Source organism: Rattus norvegicus, chromosome 1 (genome assembly GCF_036323735.1).
Source record: "Rattus norvegicus strain BN/NHsdMcwi chromosome 1, GRCr8, whole genome shotgun sequence".
NCBI classification, from domain to species: domain Eukaryota; kingdom Metazoa; phylum Chordata; class Mammalia; order Rodentia; family Muridae; genus Rattus; species Rattus norvegicus.
In genome coordinates this window covers 80,082,648-80,095,443 of record NC_086019.1, presented here as the reverse complement: position 1 = coordinate 80,095,443, position 12,796 = coordinate 80,082,648, and the positions used below count along the sequence as shown (strand labels likewise).

At 39.2% G+C, this 12,796-nt stretch overlaps 1 pseudogene; it reads right to left on the bottom strand.

Annotated features, from left to right (window-relative positions):
- The window catches only part of Nlrp4b-ps2 (NLR family, pyrin domain containing 4B, pseudogene 2), a 45,564-nt pseudogene extending 33,210 nt beyond the window's left edge, over positions 1 to 12,354 (bottom strand).
- Positions 12,355 to 12,796: the final 442 nt, after the last annotated feature.

Sequence of the window (12,796 nt, the reverse complement as noted above, 5' to 3'; positions counted from 1 at the left end):
AAACCAAAGAGTACACACTGAGGGAACCATGCTATAGTCACGTATGTAGCAGAGGAGGGCACTGTGTGGCCTCAATAGAAGGAGACATTTTTGGTCCTATGAATGCTCATTTCCACAGTATAGGGGAAAGCCAAAGTTTTGTTGTGAAATTGGGTAAGTGGTAGTGGGAGAGTCTCACAGAAGCATGAAGAAGGGAGATGGGGGATGGGTGTATGGGCATAACATTTTATTCAGGCTTCAGGAAACACCATAGAAAGGAAATAGAAAAATGCGAGAGCTAGAGTTGATTTAGGACACCAAGAAAGCCTGGATTTCTAAATAAATAGAAATACACACACACACACACACACACACACAAACACAAACACACAAGAGAGAGAGAGAGAGAGAGAGAGAGAGAGAGAGAGAGAGAGATGGAGGGAGGAAGAGAGGGAGAGAGGGAGAGAGCAAGAAAGATATCAAGGCAACAGGAAAAATAATTCATGAGTTTGTTATAATTGGAGAGCAAAATCTGAAAGTTGATGTAGACTCTTGTCCCATCACTAATAGAGTAACAATTTCTATTTTTGTAATAATTTATTTTTTTTTTACTTATTCAATTTAAATTCTACTAATTGTCCCCTCTTCTAAGCTATCAACCCCAAGATCTTTCCCCCCATATTCTTGAGTGAAAATAAATTACATTCTATATATATTAACCTAAAATTCTTTGCAAATGTATTATTTGTTATAAGTTAAATTTTTTAATGATATTTGTAAGTGTTTGAACATATGAATCTCTGGAATTCATGGCTTATTTTGGGCTCCTTTACTTATTTTGTCCAATACATATGTGTTATATCTGTTTTATTTTAACATATTTTACATTAATATACAATATTCTAGAGATGTCCCATTGAAGAGAGTTTTCTAATGGTAGATAGCATTATAGTTTTGAGGAAGGATGTGTGAAGGACCTGGGAAAACAAGAGGTAGGAAAAAAGTTTAATCAGGCTATTTAATTAAAAAACAAGTATTTTATCTAAATAGAAAAAGGAAAAAAAGAAGAAAGAAAGAAAAGAAAGTCAGTTGTTTTCTGTGCCTTGTATAATTCAATGGAAATATTTTCTTTTTAATTCCTGGTAGGTGTATTATTGATTTTGCAGTTTTATGCTATGTGCAATAATGGAGGTATCGCTCTTTGGAAGTCAGAATTGGCCATCATAATCCTTTATGCTATTGTTGTAAGTAAGTGAGACAAAAAGTATTGCCTGGGATATTTTCTTATGGTTAGGGAAACTTTTCACGTCTCACTGGGAGAACAGAGCCCTAGAATTAGAGACTTAAAGTGTTAGGGTAGAGGGATACCCAGGGGAAGACACACAATCACTAAGTATCAGATAGAAAAAGCAAAAAATATTTTTGTAGGGGTTAACTGGGAGAAGGTCAGTGAGAAGGATTTAAGTTAATTAAGTTAAAATAATTTTTGTAACATGCAAATAATGCCATCTACAAAAGAAACATAACAGGAACTAACAATTACCTATCTTTAATATCTCTCAATATTAATGAATTCAACTCACCTATCAGAAGTTATAAGATAACAGACTGGATATACAAACAGACTCCATCATTTTGATGCATACAAAAAACACACCTCAATAGCAAAGGGAGTCAGTATCTCAAAGTAAAAGCCTAGAAAAATATCTTCCAAGGAAATGCTTCCATGGAATGGGCTGGAGTTGCTATCTTAATATCCACTAAAATAGTATTTCTACCAAAAGTTGTCAAGTGAGATCAGAAGAGACACTACATATTCATCACAGGAAAATCTACCAAAAGAATATCTTAATACTGAACATTTATGCCACAAATGCAAGGGCAACCACATTCATAAAGAAACTTTACTAAAGCTCAAAACACACATTGAACACCAAACATGTATGGAGGTGGACTTCAACAACCCATTGCTATTAACACAGGTTTTTGAAACAGAAACTAAACAGAGACAGTGTGAAACTAAGAGTGGTTATAAACCAAATGGATTTAAAAGTTATCTACAAAACAGAAGAATATTCCTTCCTCTCAGCAACTCGTGGTACCATCTCTACAATTGACCATTTAATGGTCCACTTACCAAACACAATAGATACAATAAGATAGAAATAATCCCATGCATCCTATCAGATCACCATGGATTAGGGCTGGTCTTCAATAAGAACAAAAACAACAGAAATCCTACCTACAAGTGGAAACTATAAAATGCTCTACTCAATGATAGCATAGTTAGGAAAAAATAAAGAACAAAATTAAAGACTTACAGGAATTCGAGGAAAATGATGGTAAAATACAACCAATGGGGCACTGGGCAAGCAGTTAAGAGAAAAAAAGTATTATAACACTAAGTGCTCTGGAAATTGTGGGTAACTTGAAACAAACAAGTGAAAGATCTGTATGACAATAACTTCAAGTATCTCAAGAAGGAAATTGAAGAAGGTGTCAGAAAATGGGGAGATCTCCCATGCTTGTGAATCAGCAGAATTAGCAGTAAAAAAAGGGTGCCCCTCCCAAGTGCAATTTATAGATAATTGTAATCTCCATCAAAAATCCAAACAATATTTTTCAAAGAAATCAAAAAGCAATTCTCAAATTCATCTGGAAATGCAAAAATTCCAGAATAGTCAAAACAATTCCTTACAATAAAAGAACTGGTGGGGAATCACCATCCCTGTCCTCAAACTATACCATGGAGCAATAGTTATAAAAGCTTCATGGTATTGGTAGAGAGATGAACTCACTGATCAATGGAATAGAATTGAAGACCCAGAAATGAAACCAATACTTAGAGACAGTAGATCTTTGACAAAGAAGGCAAAAATATAAAAACTCCACATTCAAAAACTCTGGCTCATAATTATTGTCGTCTGAAAGAATTGCAGTGACAAATATGGAGAGGACCCTGAGGAAAACTTGATCCAGTCACAGGTCAAAAGTACTATCCTGTTCAAGAGGGAACCCCAACGCTTTACACTATTACTGAGGACATGGTGTTCTGAAAAAAAAGGGGCCTATCAGGACGGCCTGCTGAAAGACACAATAAGCAGTCAGATTCAGATATTTATACTCAACCAATGGACAAAAGCTACTGACACCTGTGGTTATATTAGTTAGTGAAAAAAAATGAAAGAACTTGAGGAGGGGAGGGCAATGATACAGGAGAAAGAGCAGTCTCAATTTATCTGGATCCTGAGACCTCTCAGACAAAGAACCACCAACTATACAGAGTAGACAGCTGAGAAGAGGTCATATACAGCAGAGAACTTCTGGGGCTGACTCAGTCTGAGCTGATGAGCCTTACCCTCAAGTAACTCAAGGCCCCTAGGAATGGGGAAGTCTGGTGAGGGGTGGGATGTGGGTGGGGTGGGGAGGTCCTTGAGAATGGTCAGGAGATATGGGATGTGGAAGAGTTAGAAGATGGACTGGAATGGGAATAATATCAGGAATGTAAAAAGAGATTAAAATAACTTTAATAAATTACATAAAGAAAGATAATAAGCAAAACAATACTTCAATTTCACTGAATCTTGGAACATTTGGAGAGAATGATAACGTACTTCCAGGTTTTATTTAGGTTTATCTGTCAAAATGCATTTATGGAAAGCAATTATTAGTTAATGTTTTTTTGTTTTTGGGGTTTTTTTGGCATATGATATACAATTTATTTCAGACTACTCAATGCAAAATGCAGGTATACGTACAATACAGAATAGGAGCAGTATATAAGGTACATTATGTAGAAAACAAGGTATGGGCTGAAGGTTTGAATTAGTATGATTACTGGTGGCATGTTCTAGGGCAATAACTGAATGAACATCTATGTGAAATGATGTCAAAGGTAAGGCAGGTATAAGATAGAATGAGGCGGTCATTGGATGAGAAGGAAAGATGGATAGGAGAAAAGTTTGAGGGAAGGGAAGGAGACTGGAACAGAAATGATGAAAAGAAAGCAGGGACAGGAGAAGCCACCGACAAAAGAGAACATGGAAGCTGATGTTACGATGCCACAATGCACCTTTACAGGCTGTTATGAATGTTCTTTTTGTTGTTGTTGTTGTTGTTCTTTTTTCCATCTTTATTAACTTGAGTATTTCTTATTTACATTTTGATTGTTATACCCCTTCCCGGTTTCCAGGCCAGCATCAACCTAAACCCTCCCCTCCTCTTCTATATGGGTGTTCCCCTTGCCATCATACCCTCATTACCACCCTCCCCCCAATAATCACATTCACTGGGGGTTCAGTTTTGGCAGGACCATGGGCTTCCCCTTCCACTGGTACTCTTACTACACTATTCATTGCTACCTCTGAGGTTGGAGCCCAGGGTCAGTCCATGTATACTCTACGGGTAGTGGCTTAGTCCTGGAAGCTATGGTTGCTTGGCATTGTTGTTCACATGCTGTCTCAAGCCCTTTCAAGCTCTTTCAGTCCTTTCTAAGATTCCTTCAATGGGGGTCACGTTCTCAGTTCAGTGGTTTGCTGCTGGCATTCGCCTATGTATTTGCTGTATTCTGGCTGTGTCTCTCAGGAGAGATCTACATCCGGTTCCTGTTGGCCTGCACTATTTTATTATTATTATTATTAACTTGAGTATGTCTTACATACATTTCAAGTGTTATTCCCTTTCCCGGTTTCAGGGCAAACATCCCCCTCTCCCCTCCCCTTCCTTATGGGTGTTCCCCTCCACAACCTCCCTCCATTGCTGCCCTCCCCCCAAAAATCAAGTTCACTGGGGGTTCAGTCTTAGCAGGACCCAGGGCTTCCCCTTCCACTGGTGCTCTTACTAGGATATTCATTGCTACCTATGAGGTCAGAGTCCAGGGTCAGTCCATTTATATATAGTCTTTAGGTAGTGGCTTAGTCACTGGCAGCTCTGGATGCTTGGCATTGTTGTATATATGGGGCCTTGAGCCCCTTCAACCTCTTCCAGTTCTTTCTCTGATTCCTTCAACGGGGGTCCTATTCTCAGTTCAGTGGTTTGCTGCTGGCATTTGCCTCTGTGTTTGCTGTATTCTGGCTGTGTCTCTCAGGAGCGATCTACATCCAGCTCCTGTCGGTCTGCACTTCTTTGCTTCATCCATCTTGTCTAATTGGATGGCTGTATATGTATGGGCCACATGTGGGGCAGGCTCTGAATGGGTGTTCCTTCTGTGTCTGTTTTAATCTTTCCCTCTCTATTCTCTCAAAAGGGTATTCTTGTTCCCCTTTTAAAGAAGGAGTGAAGCATTCACATTTTGATCATCCGTCTTGAGTTTCATTTGTTCTACCCATCTAGGGTAACTCAAGCATTTGGGCTAATAGCCACTTATCAATGAGTGCATACCATGTGTGTTTTTCTGTGATTGGGTTACCTCACTCAGGATGATATTTTCCAGTTCCAATCATTTGCCTATGAATTTCATAAATTCATTGTTTTTGATAGCTGAGTAATATTCCATTGTGTAGATGTACCACATTTCTGTATCCATTGCTCTGTTGAAGGGCATCTGGGTTCTTTCCAGCTTCTGGCTATTATAAATAAGGCTGCGATGAACATAGTGGAGCATGTGTCTTTTTATATGTTGGGGCATCTTTTGGGTATATGCCCAAGAGAGGTATAGCTGGATCCTCAGGCAGTTCAATGTCCAATTTTCTGAGGAACCTCCAGACTGATTTCCAGAATGGTTGTACCAGTCTGCAATCCCACCAACAATGGAGGAATGTTCCTCTTTCTCCGCATCCTCGCCAGCATCTGCTGTAACCTGAGTTTTTGATCTTAGCCATTCTCACTGGTGTGAGGTGAAATCTCAGGGTTGTTTTGATTTGCATTTCCCTTATGACTAAAGATGTTGAACATTTCTTTAGGTGTTTCTCAGCCATTCGGCATTCCTCAGCTGTGAATTCTTTGTTTAGCTCTGAACCCCATTTTTAATAGGGTTATTTGTCTCCCTGAGGTCTAACTTCTTGAGTTCTTTGTATATTTTGGATATAAGGCCTCTATCTGTTGTAGGATTGGTAAAGATCTTTTCCCAATCTGTTGGTTGTTATTTTGTCCTAATCACAGTGTCCTTTGCCTTACAGAAGCTTTGCAGTTTTATGAGATCCCATTTGTCGATTCTTGATCTTAGAGCATAGGCCATTGGTGTTTTGTTCAGGAAATTTTTTCCAGTGCCCATGTGTTGCAGATGCTTCCCTAGTTTTTCTTTTATTAGTTTGAGTGTATCTGGTTTGATGTGGAGGTCCTTGATCCACTTGGACTTAAGCTTTGTACAGGGTGACAAGCATGGATCGATCTGGCCTGCACTTTTTGCTTCATACATCTTATCTAACTGGGTGGCTGTGCATGTATGGGCTGCATGTCGCGCAGGCTCTGAATGGGTGTTCCTTCTGCCTCTGTTCTAAACTTTTCTTCCCTATACCCTCCCAAGGGTATTCTTGTTCCCCTTCTAAATAAGGAGTGAAACATTCACATTTTGGTCATCCTTCTTGAGTTTCATGTGTTCTGTGCATCTAGGGTAATTCAAGCATTTGGGCTAAAAGCCATTTATCAATGAGTCCATACAATGTGTTTTTTTCTGTGATTGGAATACCTCACTCAGGATGATATTTTCCAGTTCCATTCATGTGCCTATGAATTTCATAAAGTCACTGTTTTGATAGCTGAGTAATATTCCATTGTGTAGATGTTCCATATTTTCTGTATCCATTCCTCTGTTGAAGGGCATCTGGGTTCTTTCCAGCTTCTGGCTATTATAAATAAGGCTGCTATGAACATAGTGAGGCACATGTCTTTGTTATATGTTGGGGCATCTTTTAGGTATATGCCCAAGATGGGTCCTCAGGTAGTTCAATGTCCAATTTACTGAGGAACCTCCAGACTGTTTTCCAGAATGGTTGTACCAGTCTGCAATCCCAACAAAAATGGAGAAGTGTTCCTCTTTATCCACATCCTCTCCAGCATTTGCTGTCACCTCAGTTTTTGATCTTAGCCATTCTCCCTCATGTGAGGTGAAATCTCAATTTGGTTTTAATTTGCATTTCCCCTAGGACTAAAGATGTTGAACATTTCTTTAGTTGTTTCTCAGCAATTTGGCATTCCTCAGCTATGAATTCTTTGTTTAGATTTGAACCCCAATTTTGTAGGGTTATTTGTCTCCCTGCGGTCTAACTTCTTGAGTTCTTTGTATATTTTTGATATAGGCCTTCTATCAGTTGAAGGATTGGTAAAGATTTTTTCCCAATTTTTTGGTTGTCATTTTGTCCTAACAACAATGGCCTTTGCCTTATTTAAGCTTTGCAATTTTATGAGATCCTAATTGTTGATTCTTGATCTTAGAGTATAAGCCATTGATGTTTTGTTCAGGAAATTTTCTCCAGTGCCCATGTGTTCAAGATGCTTCCTCACCTTTTCTTCTATTAGTTTGAGTGTATCTGGTTTGATGTGGAGGCCCTTGATCCACTTAGACTCAAGCTTTGTACAGGGTGATAGGCATGGATCGATCTGCATTCTCCTACATGCTGACGTCCAGTTGAACCAGCACCATTTACTGAAAATGCTATCTTTTTTCCATTGTTTGGATTTGGCTTCTTTGTCAAAAATCAAGTGGCCATAGGTTTGTGGGTTCATTTCTGGGTTTTCAATTCTATTCCACTGGTCTACCCATCTGTCTCTGTACCAATACCATGCAGTTTTTATCACTATTGCTTTGTAATACTCTTTGAGTTCAGCGATAGTGATTCCCCAGGAAGTCCTTTTATTGTTGAGGATATTTTAAGCTATCCTAGGTTTTTTGTTATTCTAGATGTGTTTGCAAATTGTTATGTCTAACTCTCTGAAGAATTGGATTGGTATTTTGATGGGGAATGCATTGAATCCATAGATTGTTTTTGGTAAAATATCCATTTTTATTATATTATTCTTGCCAATCCATGAGCATGGGAGATTTTTCTATCTTCAAAGGTCTTCTTCATTTTTCTTGACAGGCTTCAAGTTCTTATCATACAGATCTTATACTTCCTTGGTTAAAGTCACACAGAGGAATTTTATATTATTTGGGACTATTATGAAGGGTGTTGTTTCCCTAATTTCCTTCTTGGCTTGTTTATCTTTTATGTAGAGGAAGGCTACTGATTTATTTGAGCTAATTTTATACCCAGCCACTTTGCTGAAGGTGTTTATCAGGTTTAGTAGTTTTCTGGTGGATCTCTTGAGATCCCTTAAATATACTATCATCTAGAAATAGTTATATTTTGACTTCTTCTTTTCCAATCTGTATCCCTTTGATCTTCTTTTGTTTTCCAATTGCTCTGTCCAGAACATCAAGGACTGTGTTGAATAAGTTGGAGAGAGTGTGCAGCCTTGTCAAGTCCCTGATTTTAGTGGGATTGCTTCAAGTTTCTCTCGATTCAGTGTAATGTTAGCTACTGATTTTCAGTATATGGCTTTCACTATGTTTTGATATGGACTTTGAATTTGTAATTTTTCTAGGACTTTTATCATGAAGGGGTGTTGAATTTTGTCAAATGCTTTCTCAGCATCTAATGAATGATCACGTGGTTTTGTTCTTTCAGTTTGTTTATATAATGGATCACATTGATGGTTTTCCGTGTATTAAACCACCCCTGCATGCCTGGAATGAAGCCGACTTGATCATGGTGGATGATTGTTTTGATGTGCTCTTGGATTCTGTTTGCCAGAATTTTACAGAGTATTTTTGTGTCAATATTCATAAGGGAAATTGGTCTGAAGTACTCTTTCTTCGTTGGGTCTTTGCGTGGTTTAGGTATAAGAGTAATTGTAGCTTCAGAGAAGGATTTCAGTAGCACTCAGTCAATTACAATTTTGTGGAATAATTTGGATAGTATTGCTATGAGGTCTTCTATGAAGGTCTGATAGAATTCTGCACTGAACCCACCTGGACCTGGGCTCATTTTTGTTGAGAGATCTTTAATGACTGCTTCTATTTCTTTAGGAGTTCTGGGGTTGTTTAAATGGTTTATCTGTTCCTGATTTAACTTTTGTATCTGGTATCTGTCTAGGAAATTGTCCATTTCCTGCAGATATTCAAGTTTTGTTGAATATAGGCTTTTGTAGTAGGATCTGAAGATTTTTTGAATTTCCTCTGATTTGGTAGTTTATGTCTTCCTTATGTTTCTGACTTTGTTAATTTGGACACACACTCTGTGTCCTCTCGTTAGTCTGGTTATAGGTTTATCTATTTTGTTGATTTTCTCAAAGAACAATTTTTGGTTCTGTTGATTCATCGGATGGTCCTTTTTGTTTCTACTTGGTTGATTTCATCTCTGAGTTTGATTATTTCCTGCCTTCTACCCTCCTGGGTGTATTTGCTTCTTTTTGTTCTGGTGCTTTTAGGTGTGCTGTCAAGTTGCTCATATATGTTCTCTTCTGTATCTTTCTGCTGCCACTCAGAGCTATGAGTTTTCCTATGAGCATAGCTTGTATTGTGTCTCATAAGTTTGGGTATGTTGTACATTCATTTTCATTAAATTCTAGGAAATCTTTAATTTCTTCCTTTATTTCTTCCTTGACAAGGTTATCATTGAGTAGAGCATTTTTCAACTTCAATGTATATGTGGGCGTTCTTTCCTTATTGTTATTGAAAAACTACTTTAGCCTGAGGGGGTCTGATAGGACGCATAGGATTATTTCTATTTTTCTGTATCTGTTGAGGCCTGTTTTATGACCAATTATATGGTCAATTTTGGAGGAAGTACCATGAGGTGGTGAGAAGAAGGTATATCCTTTTGTTTTAGGATAGAATGTTCTATAAATATCTGTTAAGTACATTTGGTCCATGACTGTTTTTAGTCTGTCTACCTCTCTGTTTAATTTCTGTTCCCATGATCTGTCCATTGATGAGAGTGGGGTGTTGAAATATCCTACTATTATCGTGTGAGGTGCAATGTGTGTTTTGACTTATGTGTGTAGGTGCCCTTGTCTTTGGAGCATAGATATTTAGGATTGAGAGTTCATCTTGGTGGGTTTTTCCTTTGATGAATATGAAGTGTCCTTTCTCATATTTTTTGATGACTTTTAGTTGAAAATCGATTTTATTCGATATTAGAATGGCTACTCCAGCTTGCTGTTTCAGACCATCTTCATGGAAAATTGTTTTTCATCCTTTCACACTGCGCTAGTGCCTGTCTTTGTCTCTGAGGTGTGTTTCCTGGAGGCATCAGAATGCAGGGTCCTCATTGCATATCCAGTTTGTTAATCTATGTCTCTTTATTGCGGAGTTGAGACTACTGATGTTGAGAGATATTAAGGAATAGTGATTATTGCTTCCTGTTATAATCATATTTGGATGTGAGGTTATGTTTGCTTGCTTTTCTTCTCTTTGTTTTGTTGCCAAGATGATTAGTTTCTTGCTTTTTCTAGGGTATAGTTTGCCTCCTTATGTTGGGCTTTACCATTTATTATACTTGTAGGGCTGGATTTGTAGAAAGATATTGTATAAATTTGGTTTTGTCATGGAATATCTTGGTTTCTCCATCTACATTTATTGAGAGTTTTGCTGGATACAGTAACATAGGAGGGCATTTGTGTTCTCTTAGGGTCTCTATGACATCTGTCCAGGATCTTCTGGCTTTCACAGTCTCTGGTAAGAAGTCTGGAATAAGTTTTATAGGTCTGCCTTTATATGTTACTTGACCTTTTTCCCTTACTGCTTTTAATATTCTTTCTTTGTTTTGTGTATTTTGTGTTTTGAGTATTATGTGACAGGAGGATTTTCTTTTCTGGTTCAATGTATTTGAAGATCTCTAGCCTTCTTTATGTTAAGGGGCATCTCTTTCTTTAGGGTAGGGAAGTTTCTTCTATCATTTTGTTGAAGATATTTACTGGTCCTTTTAGCTGGGAGTCTTCACTCTATTCTATACCTATTATCCTTAGGTTTGATCTTCTCATTGAGTCCTGAATTTCCTGTATGTTGTGGACCAGTATCTTTTTCCCTTTTACATTATCTTTGACCATTGTGTTGATGATTTCTATGAAATCTCCTGCTCTGAGATTCTCTTTTCTATCTCTTGTATTCTGTTTGTGATGCTTGTATCTATGGCTTCTTGTCTCTTCCTTTGGTTTTCTGTATCCAGGGTTGTTTCCTTTTGTGCTTTCTTTATTGCTTCTATTTCCATTTTAAATTCCTTCACTTGTTTGATTTTGTTTTCCTGGAATTCTTTCAGGGATTTTTGTGATTCCTCTCTATAGGCTTCTACTTGTTTATTTATGTTTCCCTGCGTTTCTCTAAGGGAGTTCTTCATGTCTTTCTTGAAGTCCTCCAGCATCATGATCAAATTTGATTTTAAATCTAGATCTTGCTTTTCTGGTGTGTTTGGATATTCAGTGTTTGCTTTGGTGGGAGGATTGGGCTCTGCTGATTCCATGTAGTCTTGGTTTCTGTTGCTTGGGTTCCTACGCTTGCCTCTTGCCATCAGCTTGTCTGTGGTGTTACCTTGATCTGCTATTTCTGACAGTGGCTAGACCATCCTATAGGCCTGTGTGTCAGGAGTGCTGTAGACCAGTTTTAATGTTTCCTTTCAGCCAGTTAGGGGAACAGAGTGCTCTGCTTTCAGGCGTGTAGTCTTTCCTGTCTACTTGTCTTAGCTGTTCCTATGGTCCTGTGTCCTGAGTTCACCATGCAGGTCGCTTGGAGCATAAAAGTTTGTCTTACCTGTGGTTCTGGGGCTCAAGTTGCTTGTGGGAGGCTGCCCTTATGCTCTCGGTGAGGGTGGCAACCAGGAGGGCCTGTGCTGCCTTTTCCCTGAACCTCCATGCACCAAGGTCCCAGATGACGTTAGGTGTTTTCCTCTGGAGTCAGAAATGTTTGCACAGTATAGTCTCTTCTGGATTCCCAGGCATGTCTGCCCCTCTGAAGGTTTAGCTCTCCCTACCACAGGATTTGGGTGCAGAGAACTGTTGACCAAGTCCCTTCAGGTCTCGGCAGTGTCTAGACTGCAAGGGACCTGCTGCTCTACTGCCCCTATCTTCTGGTTCCCTGAGGCCCTGTACAGTTTCCTCTTGGGCCAGAGATGTGGGCTTGGGTTGGCAGTATTTGTGGTCTCTCCCACTCTGCAGTCTCAGGAGTGCCCACCTGTCTGGGTGATGAGATCTCTCTCCCAAGGTGTTTGGGAGCAGTGAGCTGTGGACCAGGATTAGCGAGGTTGGGGCTCCATCTAAAATCCGGAAGTGTCTGGTCCCAGAGGAATTTTGCATCTTTGTGTCCTGAGTCCACCAGGCAGGTCGCTTGGAGCATAAAAATATGTCTTACCTGTTGTCCCGGGGTTCAAGTTGCTCATGGGTCGCTGCTTTTTCGCTCTCCATGAGGGCAGCAAACAGTAGGGTCTGTGCTGCCTTTTCCCCGAGCCCCCATTCACCAGGGTCCCAGATAGCATTAGGTGTTTTCCTCTGGAGTCAGAAATGTGGGTAGAGTGTAGTCTCTTCTTGCTTCCCATGCATGTCTGTCCATCTGAAGCTTTAGCTCTCCTTCCCACAGGATTTGGGGGCAGAGAACTGTTGACTGGGTCCCTTGAGGTCCAAGTGGTATCTCAACTGCCTAGTTAATATTTTTATGGGCCTGAGCATTTGTGTCAACTGTGCAAAGAATGTACTGTCCATGATGATTATCTGATATCTATTCCTACACCCATGTTAGGTTTTTCAAACCTGTCTCTCGGTCTAACTCCATAATCACTGTATGACTCTCACTTGCAGCTGTACTTGAACACACATACAAGCACTCTTGTAACATACTGTGCGCGCGCGC